Below are 18,264 nucleotides of genomic sequence, written 5' to 3' on the forward strand. Positions count from 1 at the left end.
TTACCACTCTCCACCACGCGCATTCTGTTCTAGCCACGCTGACCGAATTTCGCTTACTAGAAACTACTAAGAATATTCCTGCCTCAGGACCTTTGCATTTGCTATTCTCTCATCTCAGAATACTCCTTCCCCACTATCCACATGCCTCTGAGTCACCTCCTTTTTGTTTGTGCTCCAGTGTCACTTCATCAGAATCCTTTCCTGATTACCTTGTACATAACATAGCACCCACCTTCATTATCCCTTTACTTTTTATTGCTCTTCATAGCACTTTCCATTACCTCATTTTTTTTATTTATTCATGGTGTTTCTTCCCATTAGAATGTAAGCAGGAGAAGAGGGCTCCTGTTTGACTACTATACCCCTAGTGTCTTAATAATGCTAGGCATTTTAGCAATTAAAAATAAAATGTTCAGCAAGATTGCTTTGCAGCAGGCACACCGCTAAGGGCTTTATACGTAGCATATAATTTCTTTTCATCTGTAGAGCCCATGTTTTCCGTGCTAGGCGCAGAGAGTGGCGACCCTGCAAGAACCCCTGGGGCAGAGCCAGGGGCAGCCGCTAGGAGACCGGGCGGGTGCGGCCTGCAGGTGGAGCTGGTAATCGACTCCGCCTGGGAGGAGGCCGCCTGGCGCCGCACCTCTTGGTCCGTGGCGCATGCTCCGCTTCAGCGGAGGACCCTCTCAGAAGCGGCGGTGGCGCTAGGCCTGGGCGGTGTCTCCGCGGCACTTCCCGGCGGCCGGCTGCTCTGATTGGGGGCGCTGGTAGCCGGAGGCGGGAGCAGGCCCTGGCGTTCAGCCGTCTCCGCCCCCTCCAGGTCTCAGCCGGGGACCCAGCCCCGCGAGCTGGCACTGCGGCTGTGGACAGCGGCCTGGGAGGATTGCTCCAGGTGAGTGCCGGCCCCGTTGCGCTGCCAGGTGCGGGTGCCGCAGCTTCGGCTTCCCGCCACGGGCTCTGAGGCCAGGGCCCCGCACCGCTTCCGAGGCTCATTCCCGCCGGCCCTGAGCCTCTGCACGCTGTCAGGACCCTCTGCGCTGGTCCCCGGCGCGTCTTACCTGGAGCACCTGCGGGTGCCTCTTCTGCAGGCGGTCGCCCGAGGCATCTCGCTGTGACCCAGGAATTGAGGGCTGTCTTGAATTTGCCTGCCCTTTCCCAGGTGCCCTCGGGCTTCCTGGGCAGGCGCGGTCGCCCCTGGGCTGCAGCGACACCCAGGATTTCTGATTCCCAGCTTCCCATCACCTCCTTCCTCCTTGTCCTTTACTCCCATTAACTCCCCCAGGCAGCCTGCAGACCACTCTAACTTTTTAGTCAAGGTGTGGTCGAGAACGGTTTGACATCGGTCCTGGTGAATATCTTGGCGATCCTATTTAACCAGTTGACATTTTGCTTCCAGTACTTAACTTGGGTGAGGCTGAGTTTCCTGGAAAAAGGACTTAACGGTACTGCAGAGAGTTGGCGAGGCGTAATTAACATAGTAGGTCGGAAGCGCTGCCTGCGGAAGTCTGGAGCATAGCAGGAGCTTAAATGGGAGCGGAAATTATTAGTGGTGGTGTTATTATTAGAAAGCTGAATGACAAGCTGCTTTGGAGCTCTTCTTCAGCCACTGAACTCTGGACTGCCCCAGTCCCATTTTTCAAAATCTGTCTTGTGCATCTACACTTTGCTAGGTCCTGGGGGTTCAGAGTTGACTCAGATGCTGGCTCTGCCCTTGGGCTGGGGTAAAATGAAGACAGACAAGTACTTAATTGGATTGTTACAGTATAAAAAGGATTGAGCTAAAAGTTGCTGAGAGAGCCCAGCAAAGCACATTGCATGCATCCTGGAGGAGGCCTTTTCTCTTTTGAACTTCTCAATCCTCATCCTTATGACAATTACTGGACTAGTAGGTTGAAAAACTTACTAGTGTTTTGTTGGAAGGAAAAATCAACTGGGTGACATTTCCAGTTGAGTGGCTTCAGCTGTTATCTTCCTGGAGCTTCCATTGTGGACAGCTGGTCCAGGTCGCGGAGGATAGGCCTGAGTGGAAACGCAGGTACTGCCAGAGGCTTCACTGTTTCAAATTGTGGTTACAGACTTTCACTTTTCCTTTCAATATACTCCTTATTCCCGAGGAATAATGGGCTTTTGGAAGGTTATATTTATGATAAAAGGTAGCCCGGAACTGTACAGCCCTTCCCAACCACTGTAGAGAAATACAAACTTGTGAGTAAGCACAGTGGGCTTGCTTTGCCAGTAGAGACTCAAGATAACATCCCCTCCTGTCTAGAAGTTCCAGGTTCACCACTGCTGGGAGAAATCACTGTAGCACCATCAAGAGGTGCATCGACAGAAGGGAGTCAGTTCACTTTTGCAATCTTCTGAGAACCAATTTCTTAAGACTTGTGGAATACTCAGTTTAAGCCCAAGTCTTAAAAACAGCTGTATTGTATTACTGACGTACAATAGCAGGGCATATTTAGAATGTACAATTTTATGTTTTGATATGTATACACATGTGAAACTGTGATACGCTCAATATCATTAACCTGTTCATCACCCCCAAAAGATTTCCCTTTGCAATGCTTAGCTCCTGGCCCTCGTCTCCCCAGGCAGCCATTGATCTGCTTTACGTCAATAGAGATAAGGTTGCATTTTCTAGAGTTTTATAGAAATGAAATCATACATATTTATTTATATGGTCTGGCTTCTTTTACTCACCATAATTGTTTTGAGATTCATCCATGTTATTTTATGTGCATTCCTTTTTATTGCTGAGTAGTATGTATATATCACAGTATGTTGACCCATTCACCCATTAGGGGAATTTGGGTTTTTCCGGTGTTTGGCTGTTGCACATAGAGCTGTTACAAACATTTTTATGCAAGTGTTTGTATGGGTATACACTCATGCATCTTTTTGAATGATTATATTTATTTTAAAAAACGTGGGAGGCCTGGGCTGTTGTCCCAGCTTTGCCTCTAACCATCTGGGTGTCCTTGGAAGCGTCACTTCATTTTGCCTTTAACATCCATCCTCAAGGTCTTTGCTACACTGTGATTTTGTGCCATCACTGCCAGAAACTAGATGGTCTTTGTTGATGGCTGGAGGGTCTCAGAAGCAAAGAGGGGTGGTCTCCTTTCCCTCTATTTCTCTTGCAAACTCTCTTTTCTTTCATGACACTTTTTCCCTTGGGTGTAATTTTATGCAGGAAGGGAAGTGAATAGCTAGTGGGAGCAAGAGCTCATATCGCTGAACTTAAAAGTGTTTAAATTGCAATTAGGAAAAGGTGGGAGGTTAACAGGCTCCGGAATTTGGGGGATCTTCCTTTTTCTCAACCTATTCTCTTCTGAGTCCTCCTTTCTGCTATTTCTCTGGGAACATTATGTTTAACCACCTGGTGAGGAGGTGAGTGGGTGTTCTGGGCTCCAAATGTCACATATTAACTGGGAGTGGCAGGTGGGAGGTTTCCCAGTAAAAATGAATTCCTCAATTTTTGCTTCGAGGTATGGCTTGAGTCATTTGTTCTATATTTGCCCTTTACCTAACTTTTACCTGACCTAAACCTGGTTCAGAACTTTGTATGGGAGCATTATTTACCAACATAATTTTGTGTAGTAAAACCTTGTGTAGACAAGTAACAACAGACTGTTTTATACAGAATGAAAATGTGGCTCTGGTGTTTGGTGGTCTGTTTGGTCCTTGGGACCCTGCATTCCGAGGTATCCAGAGGGAAGCTGGCACCTGTGGATCCTGAAACAAATATGAATGTGGTAAGTTTCTCAAAGTCATCTGTTTTTTAAAAACGCATCTGTGATCAACGTTAATTATTTTCTGAAATCCAGTTATGTCGCTACACGAAGCCACAAACTCTATTCTCTGTATATCTCATTATGTTTTTCCTGTTCTCCGAATCTTAGATTCAGCTAGCTGGACTTTACCTAAAAGGTAATGTGTATTTTACAAGCCTCATTTGCTGTTAAAACATATACTTCTTAGTAAGATAAGTGATATTTTTTATACATTCATTTCATTTTTAAGTCTCACTGAATTTGTTTAAACAACAATAAAAAAAAGTGTCAAAACTTTGGAAGAATGTTAATACTCAATGTGCTGAACAAGGACAGATTACCAATGTCCATAGTTCAATACAAAAATCAAAGTATCTGAAAAAAATTTATTAGAAGAAATAAGCAAAAATAATCCCTTGAGTAACGAAAACATTTCAGTTATTAATCTTACATAAACAACTAAATCTGGAGATACCTTATTTAGGCATAAAATATCAGGAAAGTACATGTTGCTACAGAAAACAGCAGCTTTAAAACAGATGATGCATGGGGCTTCCCTGGTGGTGCAGTGGTTGAGAGTCCGCCTGCCGATGCAGGGGACATGGGTTCCTGCCCCGGTCCGGACAGATCCCACATGCCGTGGAGCGGCTAGGCCCGTGAGCCATGACCTCTGAGCCTGCGCGTCTGGAGCCTGTGCTCCACAACAGGAGAGGCCACAACAGTGAGAGGCCCGCATACCGCAAAAACAAAACAAACAAACAAAAAAAACAGATGATGCAGTGACGCAACTGAAGAATCAGGCAACTTTGGAGATGGATATAAATTTATAGAAAGCCAAGAGAGTATGACCTGATATCAGGGTCTTAAGGTTACATTTTATTTCTTGTCCCAAATCTTTTCTTTTTAAATTTTTTAAAATTAAAAGCATTTTTATTTTTAAATCTTTTTCTGTAAGAATAATAAACTTAAATCCTTTCAAGTGTTTGTGGTAGAGAGAATAATGAGTACTTATTTACATTAAGTCTTCTGGATAATTGAGTTATGCATATGCCACTGAGCTCCCAATTAACAATTGCCCCATGGATTAATTGGTACAAACTGCTATGTATAAAATAAATAAACGAGGATAAGTTGTACAACACATGTAGCCAATATTTTATAATAACTATAAATGGAATTTTTTTTTTTTTTTTTTTGTTGTGGCCTCTCCCATGGCGGAGCACAGGCTCCGGACACGCAGGCTCAGCGGCCATGGCTCACGGGCCCAGCCACTCCGCGGCCTGTGGGATCTTCCCAGACCGGGTCACAAACCCATGTCCCCTGCATCGGCAGGCGAACTCTCAACCACTGCGCCACCAGGGAAGCCCCTGTAAATGGAATTTAACCTTTAAAAATTGTGAATCACTGTGTTGCACACCTGAAACTTATATAATATTGTACATCAACTATACCTCAGTTTTAAAAAAAAGAAAACAAAAAACAATTGCCCCATGGATCTTTCCTTATGGAGTAGTGAATTTAATCATAATTCCTTACTTTTCCTCTTTTCCCTCCAGTTTTATTGAGATATAATTGACATATAACATTGTATTAGTTTAAGGTGCACAACATAATGATTGTAAAATGATTATTGTAAAATGATTACCACATATTATTTATTTATTTATTTAACATCTTTATTGGAGTATAATTGCTTTACAATGGTGTGTTCGTTTCTGCTTTATAACAAAGTGAATCAGCTATACATATACATCTATCCCCATATCTCCTCCCTCTTGCGTCTCCCTACCACCCTCCCTATCCCACCCCTATTTACAATAGCCAGGACATGGAAGCAACCTAAGCATCCATCGACAGATGAATGCATAAAGAAGATGTGGCATATATATGCAATGGAATATTACTCAGCCGTAAGAAGAAATGAAATTGAGTTATTTGTAGTGAGGTGGATGGACCTAGAGTCTGTCATACAGAGTGAAGTTAAGTCAGAAAGAGAAAAACAAATAGCGTATGCTACCACAATCATTTTATCTTTTCTTGTTCAACTCTACCTTGACATTCTAGTGTAGTTTTATTGGTCCATTGGTTAAAAACAGATTAATAGTTTTTATGCTTCATTTCCCAGGATGGGGTCTCTTAAAACAAGGAAAATGGTAGATTACAGTATTACCTGGCATATTTAGAAAAGAAAGAAAGAAGTGTTTATTTGTACCTGGGAGCCAGGATGGAAACAAAGAAGCCCAAAGCTATGGTAAAATAAGACACACTTGGTGTAGAACATGTTAAAATGGTTTAGCTGAACATCTATGAGTAGAACACAGAGGTAAAACAAGTGGAGGATTTACTTTTGCGATGGGATGTTGGCTACTAGGTTGAGCAGACTGAAATTTCAGTAACAATTCATTTCTTAAGTAAAACCTGGAGAATGTCAATGACACTTTGTCTTCTTCTTTGCTCCGCAGAGTGAAATTATCTCTCACGGGGGATTCCCTAGTGAGGAACACCTAGTTGTGACAGAAGATGGATATATTCTTTGCCTTAACCGAATCCCCCACGGGAGGAAGAACCATTCTGACAGAGGTATGGCTGTTTTCTGTGGTGAGAAAGGAAAGCTCTGAAAATTTAACAGCATTGCTGGAATTTGCTCTTTTTTTATATCAGTAACCAAGTTCAGATTTAACTTGAAAACATTGAAATGGGATTATTTTTTAGACCAAAGTACTCAACATGTTACATTTATGCAAGGTGTATAAAAAACACTTCTTCTTTTAAAGAGATAAGGACAAGAGTCATCTAATTTCATATTTCGCTTAAAGGTTCAAAGGTCAGGTTTGTTTGAGGATATGCTAAAATCTCTGCTTTCTTTGTTATAAGGAAGCATTTCATTTAATAAAATGGTTTGAGCATTAAGTAGATAGCTCTTGCTGTTTGAAAATTACTTAATTTTTTGAATAGGTAATATATTCACATAGTTCAAAAATTTATGAAGGAGATGGTGGTTTGTACTTGTTCCTGAAGTCAGAAACTGGAAGGTGTTTCCATTTTTCACAAGCATTTTGCATAAATATGTTAATATTTTGAGTAGTAATGATTCTAAAGTTGCAGGAAGGCATTTTGGTGTACTGTGTTACACAGAGATTACTACTCTTAAATTGATTTTTACCTGAAAATATGACGGTTTTAGGATAATTTGGGTATCTTCCTCCAAGTATTTTGTGTATCTTGACATTTATTAAAGGGAGGGTCAATATAAGATTATAGATTGGGATGTAACCTGAGAATATGGAAAGTTGCTCTGTTCTGTTTTGGGGGGATTCAAATCATCTTTTTCTTGAGAAATTTTGTGTTGTTCTTACTAAATAAACATCTACTCAATAAATATCAAAAAAAAAAATCAAAGAGAATAAAAAGATACACAGTGAAATACCTCCCTCCCATCTCATTCTCCACCTCCCGCGTTTTTTATGTATCTTTCCAAAATCTCTTTATTTTAAATTTCTTTATCTCTAAAAAAATCTCTTTAGAAGCAAACATAAATTATTGTTTTTCCCTGCTTCCCTTTTAATATAAAATATGGCTTATAATGCACATTCTTTTGTTCCTTGAATTTTTTACTTAATATTTTGGAGATTTTTCCATACAATACAGAGAGCACTTCATCATTTATCTCTGCTGATACATAGTATTCCACTGTATAACTGTACCATGATTTATTTAACAAGTGTCCTCTTGATGGGCATATAGACTATTTCTGGTCTTCGATTAACAAATATTGCTGCTGTAAGTAACCTTGTATGTGTGCAAGTTTATTTATACGATACATGTTCAGAAATAGAATTTTTGGGTCAGAGGATATATGGATTTGTGATTTTGAGAGATATTGTATAATTGCTTTTCATGTGGTCTTGTTCTGGTAATTACTCTCATAAGCAATATATGAAAGTTCTTATAGTTTTGGCTTAAAGTCTATACATATTTTTTCTTTTTCTCGTAACTCAAGCAAAGCTGTGCTTTCCAATGAAGATTGAGGAATTTCTAGATAGATTACTTGAAATTGTTAGATATCAGAATAAGGATCTGATCCTAGTCAATCATCTCTCCAGATGTAGCTTATTTTTTTTAACATTTTCTGATTTTAGAAACTTTCCTTAGGAAAATAAGGTGAGATTAAGGTAATTGGAGAACTATCTCTTCTTCAATTAAAATTTTATGTGAGTAGAAAATTTTTATTCAGAGCAAACTTAAAAGCCCTCTGTGTTAATGTGAGCTTTGTATCATTATCTGTTTTTCTCTTAATATAATCTGATTTGTCCATGTTGTTCTGCCATAAATTCTAGCTCTAATGAGCCTTTCAGTAATGTTACCTGGTCAAGACAGCCAATGCTGTTTTTGAAATTTAATTTCTAACTCTTGAGAGTTTTATGATTTACAGATCCTCTTAAAAACATGTTTACAAAATGAGCAATGAGTTACAGCAAGGGCTTCTATTTTTTCTTCTGCTCAAGACACACAAAACATATTTTATTTCAGAGTGAACATATGATCTTGATTTCCTTCTCTTTTTTTAAAAAAAGTAAACCCTGTATACAGATTTCGGATCCCATATAAAGAAAAATCGGTATTGATATTATTTCTCTTAAAAGTGGTTAGTTGACTAATAATTAGTAGTGTGAGCCATTGTTCAAAAATGCAGGGAACCACAATAAAAACATGCTTAGAGAACGTGCCTCCTCGTCTTTTTCTATATCCACCTCTAGGCTTCTCTTTCCTACAGCAGTTACAGCAAATAGTGCCAGATGCCCTATGGTATGTATCTCAACCACTGCAGATGAAGGTGCTGTGCCCTGGGAAGTGAGCATCCTTTTTGATTTGCTCTCAGGTGGTAGGAAGAATGAGGAGAATTCCGCCCGCCTCTAAATACTTCTGTGCTTTCTCCTGTGTAGGCCTTGGATTCTTCATCTGTAAAAACAGTCGATTGTCTAGGATGATCTCAAAGTTCCCCATTAGTCTTTATCACTCTCTGGTTCTACGGGTTATATACTATATTCATTCATTCATTTATTGTCAGGGATGTGTGGATTGGGGCAGTGGATACCCTTGGTTTTCAGAATGGGGAACAGACTGAATACACTCTACACTAAGTCTGGTGATAGCATTAATTCCCTACCCTTTTCCTCTGTCCTGAGGAGGCCTCCCTGTAGAGGATCAGTGGTATGTATATAACACCTGCTGTGAGCTAAGCTCAGAGGCGAGTTTTGGAGGAAATCTGTGACAAGTGACTTAGTTATCTAAAGGAATTTGTGATTCTCCTGAAAACTGCATAGGTGTTTCTCTGATGGTTTGCATTTCCATGGTCCAAGGCAGAGCACGGAGCTGAGGCTCTGCACTGTCCTTCACTCCCATCCAGGAGCAGTGTTGTCAGTGGTGCTAATCTGGCTTATTTAAGCCAGCTAGACAAAAAGAATACACACAATCCTTCACACCCAACATGGAACCCAGCTCATCCATGCCCCTTCCTCTCCTGACTTCCCCCTCTATTAATCACATCCTCGTCCTCCTGGACCTAGACCAGAAACTGCATAGTCACTCTTGACTCCCATCCTGGAGGAGCTGTCAGGTCCTCTCTAGGCTCCCCTGTTATATGGCTTCAGTTCAGCCCTTTCTTCTCTTTGCCAGGCCACCATCGTACCTCATGCTCTTGTGACCATTTACTTGGCCATCTGAAATAAGCTCAGAACCTGAGAGAGAGAAAGAATTTCAAAACAGGAATAGGGAAATTCAGTCTGCTTATCTTTTAAGAAATTAATGCTTTTAAGAAAATAATGCCATACATCTGTACTATTTATAAGTCATTACAGGCTACGTTAAAACATTATTCATTTATCAAGGATGAAGTGAAGCTATTCCTCTTACCCTTCTTAATATAGTTTTTCTGTTTTTGTGTTCTTCTGGGATGCTGTGACCTTACCCCTGGGCTCAGGGATGCTAACAAAGGCATTCTTGTCTGTGGATAGTTGCTAAGTTGGAGTTTCTGTGAGGGGGCTAGGGCTGGGGATCTCCTATTCTGCCATCTTGCCAATGTCACCTCCGTTATTTATTTATAGGTACCACATTCCTTATGGAACCTTAGTTTAAAGCTGTGTGGTGAGCATCTTTCAGTCCTGTCTCAGTGACCCCCTCTGATTGTATGTAGAGCCTCACTTGGGGGTCATTGGAAGTTTTTTATGATCACAGGACTTGGCCACATGGCTCCTCTACCCATGCCAACTGCTCTCCTTTCTGCCAACCTCCCTGTTCTCATCCATCTTACGTAGTTTTGCAGGATTAAGCTTCGTAAAGCCCAGGTATAATTATATGATATTGCTACTCAGCAATCTTCATGAGCCTAATAAATGAAGATAACACCATTCCTTAATATTTTGTCCTAGCTGTTGTCTTTACTGTTCACCCTCATTTTATACAGCAGTGGACCTTTGAAGTTCACCATGGATATGTGCAAGAACTTCCGGATTCCTCAAACTAGTGATTAGTTATAGGCTATGATGTCTACGGTGACTTCCTCTGTAGAATGGGATGGAATACCTCTTTCACAAGGTTTATGAGGAGTGCTTGAGAACCACTGGTTGCCAGCTGTGTTTACCCATCATCTAAGAAACATTTATCAACTGCACAGGTTTAAACTGGCACCATAGCCAAATTGCAAATGGTATAACTGAAGTTGTGTCTGTGATAAGTATCAAAGAACTGCTCTCTCACGTGCCGAAATCCAAATGAGTTATTTCCCTTTTGCTAAATTCTCCCTGGGCCTCAGCTGGTGACACAACCCTCTGGATTGGTGTTCACCCTGCCCACCATCTTTATTTCTATACATTCCTAAAAACATTTTTTTTTTCTGTCCTTCCAGCCCCACCCAGCTTAACTGCCAACTCTCCATGTTGCTTGAGCATGAAGGAGACACACTTCCTCCAAACTCCCAGATGCCTTGCTAACACCCCTCCTGAGGTGCTTTTCTTCCTCTGCTTCAGGGTTAACTCACGCGTGTACTTCTCTCTCCCCACCATCCCTCCCTGCAACCACTCTTTGAAGGCAGAGGCTGTGTCTTTGTCACCTCTGTGTTCCTCACAGCAACCAACAGCACCAGGTTGCCTGCGTGCGTGGCCTAATTAAGAGATACATCGGGCAGTCTTCAGAATTGGGATTCTGAAGTGCGTGAAGGGAATGGATCTTCTCTCTAGTAAAATAAAATAGACACTTGTGCACACACAAATTTTATATTAAGATGCAGAGGGTGTGTGGACTCAGTAAAGAATCCCCTGATTTATTTTTATTTAAAAACATTTTCTTTATTGAAGTAGAGGTGATTTACAGTGTTGTGCCAGTCTCTGCTGTACAGCACAGTGACTCAGTTATACACACATAGACATTCTTTTTTCATATTCGTTTCCATTATGGTTTATCACAAGATACTGAATATAGTTCCCTGTGCTCTACAGTAGGACCTTGTTGTTTATCCATTCTAAATGTAATAGTTGGCATCTGCCAACCCCAAAGTCCCAGTCCCTCCCTCTCCCTCCCCTTCTCCCCCTTGGCAACCACAAGTCTGTTCTCTATGTCTATGAGTCTGTTTCTGTTTTGTAGACAGGTTCATTTGTGCCATATTTTAGATTCCACATATAAGTGATATCATATGGTATTTGTCTTCCTCTTTCTGATTTACTGCACTTAGTATGATAATCTCTCGTTGCATCCATGTTGCTGCAAATGGCATTATTTCATTCTTTTTTATTCCATTGTATATATGTACCACATCTTCTTTATGCATTCATCTGTCGATGGACATTTAGGTTGTTTCCGTGTTTTGGCTATTGTGAACAGTGCCGCTATGACCATAGGGGTGCGTGTATCTTTTTTTTTTTTTTTTTTTTTTTTGTGGTACGCGGGCCTCTCACTGTTGTGGCCTCTCCCGTTGCGGAGCACAGGCTCCGGACGCCCAGGCTCAGCGGCCGTGGCTCACAGACCCAGCCGCTCCACAGCATGTGGGATCCTCCCGGACCGGGGCATGAACCCGTGTCCCCTGCATCGGCAGGCGGACTCTCAACCACTGCGCCACCAGGGAAGCCCTAAAATATAGGATATGTCTAATGTACGTAAAATTCACTTTGCCTGGGAAGGACTTAAAAGAAAACAAGAGATTTTAGAGCAGTTTAAAGAGCAGGTAAGAGGTTGTGTAACTGCCCATTGGAAAAGACATGTCAGACAGTTAAAGGTCTCAGGATAAGAAAACAATGGTTTCAAATACGAGCCCTCAATCTAAAGTCATAGCATTCTGCATTGTTGGAGTTGTTTTGAGATGGAGCTGCTTCTCACTAGGACACGCTGTGGAGGGGCAGAGAGGGTGATTAATGATTCTTTCAAATAACAAAAGAGCTGGCTGGAAATGTATTAAAAGTGATCTGAAGGAAGGACAAAAATCTTAGTTATCCAAGATATAATTATCATCATTATTAATGTAAGGGAATTAAAACACCTTTTTTTCCATAATCCAAAAATGTATATGCTGATGATCTTCCAAGGTATTTCTTCTATCTCTGATCTCTCCCCTGAATTCCAGACTTATCTAACTTTCAGTTTACATCTTCAATTAGAAGTTCAGTTGGCATCTCAAGTAAATATAGACATTCTAGAAATCTGGGTTCCTTGAGCCTGTTCCTCCCTTGCTTTTCCCCACCTTGTTTGGTACCTCTTAGTCCCACAGGCCAAATAACCTAGGAGTCATCTTTGATTCCTATTCTTCTTTCAACCTCTCATCCAATCCAAGAGGAAGTCCTGTTAATTCTATCACCCAAATACATCTCAAATCCATCCACTTTTTTCCATTTCCACTGCTAGTCTAGGAAAATAGGAAAGACTATTATTACCTTTCCTTTGAGTTGTGGCAAAAATCTGGTCTCTGTTTCCACTCTTGGTCCCCATACAGGATTAGTAAACTTTTGAAAATGTAAATCGGATTACGTCAGTCTCCTGGTTTAAAGTCTCCCAATAGCTTCCCAACACCCTTAGATTTTAATCTAGCCTTTGCCATGTCTTACAAATCCCTAAAGGAGCTGGACTTGTCTACCCACCCAACCTCGTCTTCTCCTACTCTCCTCCTCATGATCTGTGTTTTAGACATACTGACCTTCTTCCTATCTTGAACATATAAGTTCAAGGACTTTTACACCTGTTGTTTTTACTCTACTTAAAAAGCTCTGCTCCTACATCTTTGTATGACTAGCTCCTTCCTTTCACTCAGCTCAACTATTCCTTACCCAAGAGGCCGCCTGTGGTAGAGCTATCTAAAATAACCCCCTCCATTCTAGGTCACTCTCTTAGCCCTATTTTATTTTCCTTATAGCTCTTATCACTTTCTGAGTTATGTTGATTATTTACTCATTTATTCTTGGTTCTCTATTTCTCCCATTTAAATGAGAATAAGGACCTTACTCCAGTTTTATGTTTCTCACCTCTGTGTCCCCCGCATCTGTGCCTTCAGGCATATAAGAGAAACTCAATAATAAATATTTGTTGAGTGAATGCAGTTATATACTGGTAGCTTCTGGCATTTCCAGCCCAGAGGCATGAGCCTAGCATTAAAGAAAAAAAGCACCTGAATTTCAGATGAGGGAATCCTGCTAGCTCTTCCCAGCTTGCTAACGGCTTCAAACTTTCTGCCACTTCAGTCTTCCCTATCCAACATGGGCTTACCAGCCCTCTGCCCAACCACAGAGTAAAATGAACATCTGCCTCTGCACAAGGACGATGAGGTCGGAGGGCTGCCCCAGGCATTATGATGTGGCTGTGAGATCTCCAAGGGACATTCAGTTAGCCATGTAAGTGCTTTGCCCACACTCTATGGAATTTATGCACAACTGGACACTATGACAAGTTTTACTTTTTCAACTATGTCTACTTAATTTTTAAACTTTGTCTCTGGGAAGCTGGCAGAGAGAGGCTATTGTGTTTGAAGAGGCAACATCTACCTTCAGTTAATTTTGTGGGGGGGGAGGGGTGTTTTTTGTTTTTGTTTTTTGCCAGGAAGGAGTAGTCTTCCATTTTTCTTGGGAGACAGTTAGTGCCCAATGGGGTCCACCCCTCTTCCACACCAACCTGCATCCACATACAGTGCACCCGCCGTTCCTTCCCTGTTTCTTCAGGCCCCTTCCTGATACTTCCCACCTCCCTCCCTTCTTACAAATGGTAGAAGTGAGGCATTTATTAAATATTTTTATAGTCAACATTTGCAAATATTTTGTGCCAGGCATCAGTCAACAACCCCTTCTACAGTCCTAAGAGATGGATGCTATCAATTTTTATAGACAAGAAACAGACCCACCGAACTGAAGAAACTTTGCTTTGGGTCACCCAACTCATAGGTGGTCAAAGTCAGGATTTAGAACAAAGGGCTCTACGGGCTTCAGGGGCCCAAGTTCTTAATCTCCCACTCCTCAGCTTCCCAAGGGAGACCATTAACTACCCACGTGCAGGGCAGGGGACCGGATTACATGGGTCAGCCAAGGACCACCCACCACACGCCAGTCAAGGAGACGAGAAAGCAAGCCTCATAAAACGGTGGATGGGGTGGAACGAGAACAATCTGTCCACGGTACAAAGGAGGGGGAGGTCAGACCCAGGAATCAGAAGGCAAAATGGCAGGGGCGGACGCGTGTGACGCCGGGGGCTGCGGCCTGCGGGCACCGGCCACGCAGAAGACGCCCGCACCGGCCCGGGGCCGGCGACGACCAGAGCCGCAGGGAGGTGACAGGCCCGCGGGACGCGTCGCCCGGCACCCCCAGCCCCGCCGCCCCCGGCCCGACAGTCCCGACCGCGGACGCCCGGGGCTCGAAAGAAGGGTCCGCTCGGCTACCTCCCCCGCAGGCCCGCCTTCAGCCGTCCCGGACCCGGACGGGGCTCCCGGGGAGCGTCCCCAACGCAGATGCCCGGCGGCCGGGCTCGGCCCCTTCAAAGGCCGCAGCGCTGCGTTGGAAATGGAATACGCGAGAAACGCGGGTGTGCCACAAAGGCCCCACGGAGTTGGGGAGAAGAAGCGGACAGAAGCCCTCACCTCATGGTGGCTGGGCTCTGCGGCCGTCTTGGGAGGCGCCGGTCCTCTCCGCTTCTCTCCTCAGCGATCGGCTGCTGCGCGGACTGAGCGGCCGCCTGCGTGTGCGCGCGCGCGAGCGGGATGACCGCAGCGCTAGTCCGCACGCGCGCGGGCGGTCGCTTTGTTCAAGGCAGGACCAGAGCGGGAAGAGGAAACTAGAAAGTGAAACTGATCCCCGACTAGGCGGAGTCCAGCCCCGGAAAACAGAAACTTGTGGAAGAGCTAGTTGAGTGGGCCCCGGAGCCGGCTGAGGCGTGGCAGTGAGAGGTTTGCGCAGCGCGGGGTCGTTCGGGGTGGAATTTACAGCTGGGCCTCGAGACTTCGGTATTGGCTCTCACCTGCCTCGCTGAGTCCACTTGCCTCAAGATTAGCTTTCTTGGGCGTGGTTGTTTGTTGTTGTTGTTGTTTTAACTAAAATGACAGGAGATTGCTCAGCTTTGTTTTGGTTGGGTGGAGGCGATGCGCTTTACAGCTTTCTGCGTCCTAGGCTGGAACTCAAGTCTTTTTTTTTTTTTTTTTTTTAATTTTATTTTACAAATTTAATCAGTTATACATATACATATGTTCCCATATCCCCTCCCTTTTGCGTCTCCCTCCCACCCTCCCTATCCCACCCCTCCAGGCGGTCACAAAGAACCGAGCTGATCTCCCTGTGCTATGCGGCTGCTTCCCACTAGCTATCTACCTTACGTTTGGTAGTGTATATATGTCCATGCTGCTCTTTCACTTTGTCACAGCTTACCCTTCCCCCTCCCCATATCCTCAAGTCCATTCTCTAGTAGGTCTGTGTCTTTATTCCTGTCTTACCCCTATGTTCTTCATGACATTTTTTTTCTTAAATTCCATATATATGTGTCAGCATACAGTATTTGTCTTTCTCTTTCTGACTTACTTCACTCTGTATGACAGACTCAAGGTCCATCCACCTCATTACAAATGGCTCAATTTCATTTCTTTTCATGGCTGAGTAATATTCCATTGTATATATGTGCCACATCTTCTTTACCCATTCATCCGATGATGGACACTTAGGTTGTTTCCATCTCCGGGCTATTGTAAATAGGGCTGCTATGAACATTTTGGTACATGTCTCTTTTTGAATTATGGTTTTCTCAGGGTATATGCCCAGTAGTGGGATTGCTGGGTCATATGGTAGTTCTATTTGTAGTTTTTTAAGGAACCTCCATACCGTTCTCCATAGTGGCTGTACCAATTCACATTCCCACCAGCAGTGCAAGAGTGTTCCCTTTTTTCCACACCCTCTCCAGCATTTATTGTTTCTAGATTTTTTGATGATGGCCATTCTGACTGGTGTGAGATGATATCTCATTGTAGTTTTGATTTGCATTTCTCTAATGAGTAAAGATGTTGAGCATCCTTTCATGTGTTTGTTGGCAGTCTGTATATCTTCTGTGGAGAAATGTCTATTTAGGTCTTCTGCCCATTTTTGGATTGGGTTGTTTGTTTTTTTGCTATTGAGCTGCATGAGCTGCTTATAAATTTTGGAGATTAATCCTTTGTCAGTTACTTCATTTTGCAAATATTTTCTCCCATTCTGAGGGTTGTCTTTTCGTCTTGTTTATGGTTTCCTTTGCTGTGCAAAAGCTTTGAAGTTTCATTAGGTCCCATGTGTTTATTTTTGTCTTTATTTCCATTTCTCTAGGAGGTGGGTCAAAAAAGATCTTGCTGTGATTTATGTCATAGAGTGTTCTGCCTATGTTTTCCTCTAGGAGTTTGATAGTGTCTGGCCTTACATTTAGGTCTTTAATCCATTTTGAGCTTATTTTTGTGTATGGTGTTAGGGAGTGATCTAATCTCATACTTTTACATGTCCCTGTCCAGTTTTCCCAGCACCACTTATTGAAGACACTGTCCTTTCTCCACTGTACATTCCTGCCTCCTTTATCAAAGATAAGGTGACCATATGTCCGTGGGTTTATCTCTGGGCTTTCTATCCTGTTCCATTGATCTATCTTTCTGTTTTTGTGCCAGTACCATACTGTCTTGATTACTGTAGCCTTGTAGTATAGTCTGAAGTCAGGGAGCCTGATTCCTCCAGCTCCATTTTTCGTTCTCAAGATTGCTTTGGCTATTCGGGGTCTTTTGTTTTTCCAAACAAATCTTGAAATTTTTTGTTCTAGTTCTGTGAAAAATGCCAGTGGTAGTTTGATAGGGATTGCATTGAATCTGTAGATTGCTTTGTGTAGTAGAGTCATTTTCACAATGTTGATTCTTCCAATCCAAGAACATGGTACATCTCTCCATCTATTAGTATCATCTTTAATTTCTTTCATCAGTGTCTTATAATTTTCTGCATACAGGTCTTTTGTCTCCTTAGGTAGGTTTATTCCTAGATATTTTATTCTTTTTGTTGCAATGGTAAATGGGAGTGTTTCCTTGATTTCACTTTCAGATTTTTCATCATTAGTATATAGGAATGCCAGAGATTTCTGTGCATTAATTTTGTATCCTGCAACTTTACCAAATTCATTGATTAGCTCTAGTAGTTTTCTGGTAGCATCTTTAGGATTCTCTATGTATAGTATCATGTCATCTGCAAACAGTGACAGCTTTACTTCTTCTTTTCCCATTTGGATTCCTTTTATTTCCTTTTCTTCTCTGATTGCTGTGGCTAAAACTTCCAAAACTATGTTGAATAAGAGTGGTGAGAGTGGGCAACCTTGTCTTGTTCCTGATCTTAGTGGAAATGGTTTCAATTTTTCACCATTGAGGACGATGCTGGCTGTGGGTTTGTCATATATGGCCTTTATTATGTTGAGGAAAGTTCCCTCTATGCCTACTTTCTGCAGGGTTTTTATCATAAATGGGTGTTGAATTTTGTCAAAAGCTTTCTCTGCATCTATTGAGATGATCATATGGTTTTTCTCCTTCAGTTTGTTAATATGGTGTATCACGTTGATTGGTTTGCGTATATTGAAGAATCCTTGCATTCCTGGAATAAACCCCACTTGATCATGGTGTATGATCCTTTTAATGTGCTGTTGGATTCTGTTTGCTAGTATTTTGTTGAGGATTTTTGCATCTATGTTCATCAGTGATATTGGCCTGTAGTTTTCTTTCTTTGTGACATCCTTGTCTGGTTTTGGTATCAAGGTGATGGTGGCCTCGTAGAATGAGTTTGGGAGTGTTCCTCCCTCTGCTATATTTTGGAAGAGTCTGAGAAGGATAGGTGTTAGCTCTTCTCTAAATGCTTGATAGAATTCGCCTGTGAAGCCATCTGGTCCTGGGCTTTTGTTTGTTGGAAGATTTTTGATCACAGTTTCAATTTCAGTGCTTGTGATTGGTCTGTTCATATTTTCTATTTCTTCCTGATTCAGTCTTGGCAGGTTGTGCATT

General features: G+C 42.4%; 1 long non-coding RNA gene across 1 annotated transcript; it reads left to right on the forward strand.

The window, feature by feature from the left end:
- The first annotated feature begins 703 nt into the window (after positions 1-703).
- Positions 704-6,370, forward strand: LOC132500401 (uncharacterized). The gene is made up of 3 exons (XR_009534029.1): positions 704-889; positions 3,638-3,749; positions 6,230-6,370. It is a non-coding gene; the product is annotated as an uncharacterized LOC132500401 (long non-coding RNA).
- Positions 6,371-18,264: the final 11,894 nt, after the last annotated feature.

The sequence above is a fragment of the Mesoplodon densirostris genome, chromosome 1 (genome assembly GCF_025265405.1).
Source record: "Mesoplodon densirostris isolate mMesDen1 chromosome 1, mMesDen1 primary haplotype, whole genome shotgun sequence".
Lineage (NCBI taxonomy): Eukaryota > Metazoa > Chordata > Mammalia > Artiodactyla > Ziphiidae > Mesoplodon > Mesoplodon densirostris.